Source organism: Echinops telfairi, unplaced genomic scaffold (assembly GCF_000313985.2).
Source record: "Echinops telfairi isolate 266 unplaced genomic scaffold, ASM31398v2 ScPeMD7_7469;HRSCAF=8507_0, whole genome shotgun sequence".
Taxonomy (NCBI): domain Eukaryota; kingdom Metazoa; phylum Chordata; class Mammalia; order Afrosoricida; family Tenrecidae; genus Echinops; species Echinops telfairi.
The window spans coordinates 16,666,410-16,674,362 of record NW_022111372.1 but is presented as its reverse complement, the minus strand read 5'-3'; the positions used below and the strand labels follow the sequence as shown (position 1 = coordinate 16,674,362).

The 7,953-nt window shown below is 40.7% G+C and overlaps 1 pseudogene; it reads left to right on the top strand.

Annotated features, from left to right (window-relative positions):
* The first annotated feature begins 3,997 nt into the window (after window positions 1-3,997).
* LOC105979561 lies at window positions 3,998-7,833 on the top strand (annotated as a pseudogene).
* The last annotated feature ends 120 nt before the right edge of the window (window positions 7,834-7,953 follow it).

Here is a 7,953-nt window from a genome sequence, read left to right as displayed (position 1 = left end):
CTCAGCTGGCAAATGCCAGCAAAAAGGACCCTGTAAGAATATTCCATTGTCATAAGTATTTTATGACCTTTTTTAATAGATTAAAAAATAATGAAAAAAGTGGGTTATCACATGGATTATATGTAGACACTAGCCCTCTTTTAGTTGATTGAGCACATCTTTCTTGAAGGCTAATGTGCATCCTGTAGCCTGGGAATTCTTATTTGCAATTAAAATATCTATATTTTTCATACCTGGATATCTAGGGACAGCAAAGAAAAGTTTAAATTACTATATATGAGCATGATGTGTTAACTTTTGAAAGTTTCCAAGTGATGTCCTCAAACTTGGATTCAATTACTGCTTTTTCTTTCCAACAGAATCCATTATTTGGGATGAATACATATCCATGTGTTAATAGAAACCTAAAGGATTAAGCAGACACCTTTCAAGGTATGATCTTAATTGTATAACCTCAAATATGGATTGAAATTTTAAATGCAATGTTTTTATTATTTTATTTGGAAGAGAGTACAAAAAGTGGAGGGAGCACTTGTAACTAAGGAGCACTGAAGACAGTTGGGAAGTTGGGGTTTCTATAGTTAACCTTCAGAATCATTTTTCCAGAACCCTCAAGGTGTGTTTTCTTTTACCTTTAGGGCTCCGGCACAGGAAAACTCTCGGGCTCTTCAGAAAGCATTCGTCCAGGACGTGATTTGTTCAGAGAATGATCATCCAATAACAATGAGACACGTTTTTCTAATCTAATCAAGTCCAGAGGCTGTCGTCTTGTCTTCCTGCTCTGAATACTCAGTAATTTTCCAGGAGCCTCACCCCAGAGGCACGTAACCCTTCAGTTCAGACTTTAATTCTTGAGAGGAACTGGGACTCACTCCCCTCAATTTGTCTCTTTCCCATTTTTAAGTAAACTGGAAGCGTTTTATCAAATTGGCTAGGGTCAATATTTTCCAAGATAGAAACCTATCAGAAATTCTCTCGACAGTTTTTGTTAAATGCTAAGAGGAAAAGTTGGTCATCTTCAATCCAAAAGTAGGTTTAGAGAAGGAGCTTGGTGATATTCTGACTGAGACTATTCGGAAAATAAAAAATTAATCATCCTAAATGTGGCCAAAACTCTCCTGCTGTTTTTGGCTTTCATAATAAGTATACAAATCTAAAGGGGCCTATCACTTCAATATGAAAAAATAAAAACATACGCATTTCATATGTGATCATAGATTCGTGCTGTGAATTATGTTAGGGCACAGACAGGACACAGACTTTTGAGTTTTCACACCACAACCTGAGAATTCATAATGTCTTGTCTTATTTTTTTGGTTGTTTTGTTTTGTTTTGTCCTTTGGCGGTAATATTTATCGCACTGGGCTGGGCACTCTCTCTGGATTATTTCATTAAACCCTCAGGAATGCTTTGAGGGAGAAATCAGTGCCACCACTACACAGGAGAGAGCAGAATCTGGGTGGTGACATCAGTCGTCTGAGGCCACATTACTAGTATTGAACCTGGTCAAGTTTAGAGCCTGTCAATCTTACACTTCTGCCCAAATCCTCTCTGTGTCGAGACTTCGAGGTACCAATCCCTTGCCTTTCAAGATACTCCAGGGATGCTCAAGGTCATTCTTGTGTTGCAGTCATCTCCCCACTGCCAGGCCAATCTCGGTGCTTCCATAACTTACTACCACAGCCATTGCCAACACCGCAGCAGCGTCACTGCTAGCGTCGACAGTGGAAAGAATGTTTTCCTTCTGGGTGATTTCAGGTCTGTACTTAAGGCTGCCCACACTCCCCACATATCCCTCCGTGGATACGGTCTCTTCAATTTCATAATCACAGTTCTCACACACACATAATGTGACAAGCTGCTCAGGACACATCATCATAATATTACCATTGAGTGCTTGCCATGTGATTCTATTTTGTTTAACGGTCTTAGCAAATCTGTAAGTTATTTTATAGACTAGGAACTAGAAGATGAAGAAGTTAGGGCAGAAGTGGAATAAGAACTTAGTCCTTCTCAAGAGAACTCCATTCCATTGTCTACAATCGGAACTTTCCGGTGGGGAATATATGTTGCAGGAGCCAGTTCTTTCAAGGCCAGAATACCTACCTTTTCATGTTGATTTTCCTCTTCAGAAGTTGACACAGACTTTGTTTTCTTCAGCAGCATTAGCTTTTATCCTGTAAGGACCAGTAGAACACAGACAAAAGGAACATGTAACAATTACCCTCCAGGAACACTCACACATTATCAAGATATGTCCAACATGATAAGCGATTACAAGACTATATTGTCCCTATGTAATTTTTCTATCGTGATTATTCTACGCGTACCAATTAACTTCTGATTTTCAGCATGGTTTCAGAAATATGTTGGGCACAAAGAACACACCCTAATACTGAGTGGGGCCACGAACTTCAATCAATGACTGAGTGTAGACTCACTGGCACTCTACCTCAGGGTTTCCGAATGCCAGTCATTGCCACATCTTTTAGCACTTTTTGTCAACTCTCTATATCACATCTTTTCTTATACATTTATAATTCCACTTTAAATTTGCTCTGACATTTTTAGATTTGTATAATTTAAAAGGAATAGGCATTTGGTCACCATAAATCTGGCCAAGTGAATGGCAGTTAGCAACAATAATTACCAAAACTCTCACTGCCCATCCAGTCCACTCTCGCTCATAACAATCTTATAGTACAAAGTACAATGATCCCTGTGGGTTTCCAAAACTGAGTCTTTATGGAAACAGAAAACCTTGTCTTTCTTCAGTGAGCAAGGTGATTTCAAACGGTGGAGCTTGCACTTAGCAACCTAACTCATAAGCCACTATGACACGGGGCTCTGAATAGAATATCAGCGTCCTGACCAAATTTAATTATGCACCTGAAAGTTCAGATGAGTATTGACACCATGGCCAAGCTCAAAGTGAACTATTATCCCTTCACGATATTTTCTCTCTTTTCTTTCAACTTAAATTACTTGTTTATTTTCTTCTTTGCATTTTGAAAATATTTTCTGTGTGTACACTGCATGGAATAGAAATCATGATTCTCCTTCTTCTACCACTTCCAAACGTAGCACTTTAAAAATATTTCTTTCATATATATCAACTGATTTTCTACTACAATCAACTCTACAGCATCTCTAATTTCCCTATAATCCATCACATGTGGTCATCTTAGAACAAGCCTATGAAAAACAGAAGGAAATAGCCCATTCCTCCTGTGTATTCCTCACACTTGTTCATATAATTAGTCCAACAATGTAGTCACTGAGCCAATCCACCTCGTTGAGGCTCTGCTTCTTTTTTGCTGCCCCACTACTTTACCAAGCATGATGCCCTTCTCCAGGGACTGGTCTCTCCTGGCAACGTGTACAAAGTACATGAGATGAAGTCTCCACCTCCTATCCGCTAAGGAGCATTCAGGACATATTTCTTCCAAGACAGAGGTGTTTGTTCCTTGGGCAGTCCGTGGTACCTTTAGTCATCTTCACCAGCACAGCAATTCAAATCCCCAGATTCATCTTCTGTCTTATTTATTGAATGGCCCACATTCACATTCATATGAAGAAATTGAAAATATCATGGTTTGGGTCAGGCGCACCTTATTCCTCAAAGTAACATCCCTGTCTTTCAACATTTTAAAGAGGTCATGTGCATCAAATTGATCCAATTATGCACTTTGCTCTCTTAACTGCTGCTTCCAAGAGCTTTGACTTTCAATCCAAGCAAGACAAAATCCTTGACAACTTCAATCTTTTCTCCATTAATCAGGAAGCCACCTGTGTTAGGCCTGGTTGACTGGGGAAACAAACCCAGTGGCACTCATCTATGTATAAGAGAGCGCTTTATATCAAGAAGTAATTATGTGTCAAGAAAACATCCCAGCCCAGTCCAGATAAAGTCCTTAAGTCCAATCTTAGTCCTTAAGTCCTATACTAGTCCATACGTCCCTCCTCAGACCCATGCAGTCACATGCAATGATGCAGAATGCAGTACGGTCACAGGCAAGTGGATGCCGATTTGTGTGGATCCAACAGCAGTGGCGGCATCACAGGGTTTGTACATGTCTCAGCATGGCTTGTCAACAGGGAAGTTAAAGGCACGGTGGCAGGGCATGCAGTTCATAGGGCCATCCTTATGAGAAGGCCACGCCCACAAGCAAGCACCATCAGGCTGTGACCTGATTAACATGCTAGATTCCACCCCTACACTATTGTATCTTGAGGTTGACTTGAAATTATATAAGTAACACATCACCTATTGGTCTAGTCGTGAGGATTGTGGTTTTCTTCACAATAAGGTATAATCAATTGCTTCAAATCCTCATCATTTTCAGCAAACAAGGTTGTGTCACATGCATATTGCATGCTGTTTATAAACCTTCCTCAAATCCTGATTCTATATTTGTCTTCCTATAAGCCAGCTTCTCTGATATTTGCTCAGCACACAGGTTGAGAATGTATGGTAAGAGAATACAACACTGACACACGCCTTTCCTAACTTTAAACCATGAAGTATTCTATTGTTCTGTTTGCACAACTGCCTTTTGATCCTTGTAGAGTTTCCACCTGAGCACAATGTAATGTTCATGATTTAAGAAAATTGAATTATTAGCTAGTGCTTTGATAAACTAAAACTCACTTGAAAAGAGAGCAAGTGTATATATCTCCCTAGTGTTTAAAATGAGTCTTCTTATTTGGTTAAGGCTCTAAGAACTAGTGTAAATATATTCTGTGCAACAGCTATTTTCCTTGTGTTTTTCTTTTTCAATTTAACGCATGAATTTATATGTTAATACTAACATCACCTCCATAATTGCCCATTATAAAACATGTATAACTAAAATTTAATCCTCTAGATTGCTATCCTTATTTTTTATAATAATTGAAAGCACCAAGAGTAAATAAGTTATCTGGATTCTTAAATACAGACATGCATTCTTATTTGGATTTCAGAATTGAAAGCTAAATTCATAATATTGTCTTGTGATTCAAATTAATTTATTACTAAAATATTTGTGTTCATAATTTGATATTCTTAAGATCACTTACTATTAGACTTTCATGTATAACAACACATTGACATACTACCAGGCAATAAGCAAGCTAGTCAAATTTAGGAAGAACAGCACAGAGTAGTATGAAAAATAGAGCAATCCTCATTTTTCATGGGGAGAGGATTTGAGTTGTTCCCACCGAGTCACTAAAGCAGGTTATTTGGAGCTAAAGTACACCACAGGTCTAGAGCATATAGTCAGTTTCTAAGAAAAATCACAGATTACCATGATAATGTTAGAAACTCTGAGATCAGGTTCAGATAAGAACTCGATGCAGTAAGCCAGACTCAGAGTAGAGCACAGGAGGAGACCTGACTCAGTCCTCTAAAATCACTGACTGTGCCTTGAAAATGAGAACAATCGCATGATCGAGCCTGATGACTACTACTTTTCCATTTAAGAAATATATTTGGAACTTTACAATTCCCTTTCTCCCTTCCTAAAATGAGGGCATTAGTTAGGTATCTGCAATTATTGTGATCATCACAAAGGAAGGCCCCAATAAGTCTATCAGACCCTCTCTTCCAGTCAGCTCCAAAGTTTAAACCAATTCAACTCCTGGAAGAAAAGTCTTCACTTTCTATAGAGGAAGACAATTTCAAGTTAGCACAATTCCTTTCAGCTATTTCTGCCTCTTGGAGCTGAGCTATCTTTGCCTGGGCTCACTGTACCATCATTCTTAGGCTTCCTGAAAGTTCAGGTCAAATGCCTTGGTATTTCTTTTGGTATTTGAAAAGTTGTCACTCCACCCAATATCCAGTTCTCCTTGTGGACCTGGATCTCTGCCCTAGGACCCAATCCATGTCATGGGAAACCAATACTAGGAGCATATAATTTTGTTCTTCCTTTCCATGTGCCACCCAAGACCAATTCCTTGCCTGTTAAAATCAACTGGCTGGTAGGTTTTCCTGAATGGACAGACCTCCCAGAATACTGACCTCACACATACTAACTGAATTCCTGCATGCAGTAACCCACCCACAGAACTGGTTGACCTACCTGGTTATGAATTGTCCTGAAATTATAACTAAAATCTTTTCTTCATCTCTTAAACTTGCCCCAAACACAATCCTATCCCTTTCAGAAACTTTCTCTGGCAAGATCAGCTTCTTTATCACCCAGAACTCACACCACCCAGTTGAAATTTTCCTTATTCTATTCCCATACAAAGATTCTAGTATATTCCTGGTGCCAGAAAAGCACACACTCACATACACACACATTTATATACACATGTTATTTGTAGCATGTCATTATTAGCTAAAAGCACTAAATAATCATTTTCTGTGAGATATACCTTATTTGCTAAAATCATAAAATTAAAAATTTTATTTTATACTTATTTAAAATATATAAAAGAAGCCTGATGACATAATAATTCATCATTTATCAGTTCAAACCTGTAGATTGCTTCCCAAGAATGAGGAGACATCAAGCTGTTCTGTAAAAATCACAAGAAACCTAACAGGACAGTTCTACCATCCTATAAGGTTGCTATGAGTCCGGATGGGCTCAGCTCTGCATGGACGTTAGCAACAGCAATACAGATTGTATATGTGTAAGATAAAATAAAATAATAATTTATAAATTATCAAGGGTTCGTGAGGAAGGAAGGGTGGGGAGGGGGGGGGGGGATGAGGAGCTGATTCCAGGAACCCAAGCGGAAAGAGAGTTTTGAGAATGATGAGGGCAACAAATGTATGTGTGCTTTACACAACTGATGTATGTGTGGATTGTAGTAAGAGTTGTATGAGCTTCAATAAAATGATTTAAAAAAATAAAAACAAACCAAAACAAAAAATAGATGCTGAGAAATAAGTGCTCTAAGAGCTTTGTTTGTGGGGCGGGTACACATATTGTGCTTTGATGCACAACGTCAGCAGGTGGCAACCACAAGTGGCTCAGCTGGGAAAGAGGGGCTTGCTGCTCCCTTCAGGGGTATGTCTCCCCTTGATGGCAGTGCATTTTTGATAGGGGTCCCTGGGTGTCATAAGAAGTCAAGCACACCACTATCACCTTCAAGTCCAAGAGGTATCCCAGGAGATAGGCTTGGAGATCTGCTTTCAAAAGGCCACCGCCTTGGAAAGCTATGGAATACAGTTTGAATGTGCACACAGTGGGCTGCCATTAGTTAGAGGGGACTCAACAGCAGACTCAACAGGATTGATTAGCAACGAATCAACAGGAAAGTACACAATCCAGGAAGCAGTTGGACTGATTAGAGTGTTATACATTCTTTTAGAGCAGGGGTCCTCAAACTACGGCCAGCGGGTCACATGCGGCCCGCCGAGGACCTTTATCCGGCCCGCCGGGTGTTTTTGTCCATTTTGGTTTTTTACTTCAAAATAAGATATGTGCGGTGGGGTCGGTGCACTCGGAGCTGTAGGAGTGTGAGAGTGGGACGGGAACCTGGTGGCACTAGGTCTTTCTGCAGCTTCTCCGGGGGCGAGGTTTTCCAGAATCACTTTGAACCCGCTGTCTACATGTGTGCCAAGTGCGGCTACGAGCTGTTCTCCAGCCGCTCCAAGTAAGAGCACTCGGTGCCGTGGCCAGCCTTCACGGAGACCATCCACGATGATAGCGTGGCCAAGTGGCCCGAGGTCAATCAGCTTGTTGTCTGTAAGGTGTCCTGCGGTAAATGCGGCCACGGCTTGGCCACCAGTTCCTCAATGATGGCCCCAAGCGGGGGCAGTCCCACTTCTGAATATTCAGCAGCTCCCTGAAGTTCATCCCTAAAGGTTACAAATCTGCCTCCCAGCGGAAGTAAGCGGGCAGTCCAACCCCAAGCAGCCACAGGCATTGGTCACCCCCATTTAGAACCACAGCCTACTGACCTTCAGGCAGGGTGGGCTGGATGGGGCGGGGCGGGGGTAGGGGGGGTGGGGGC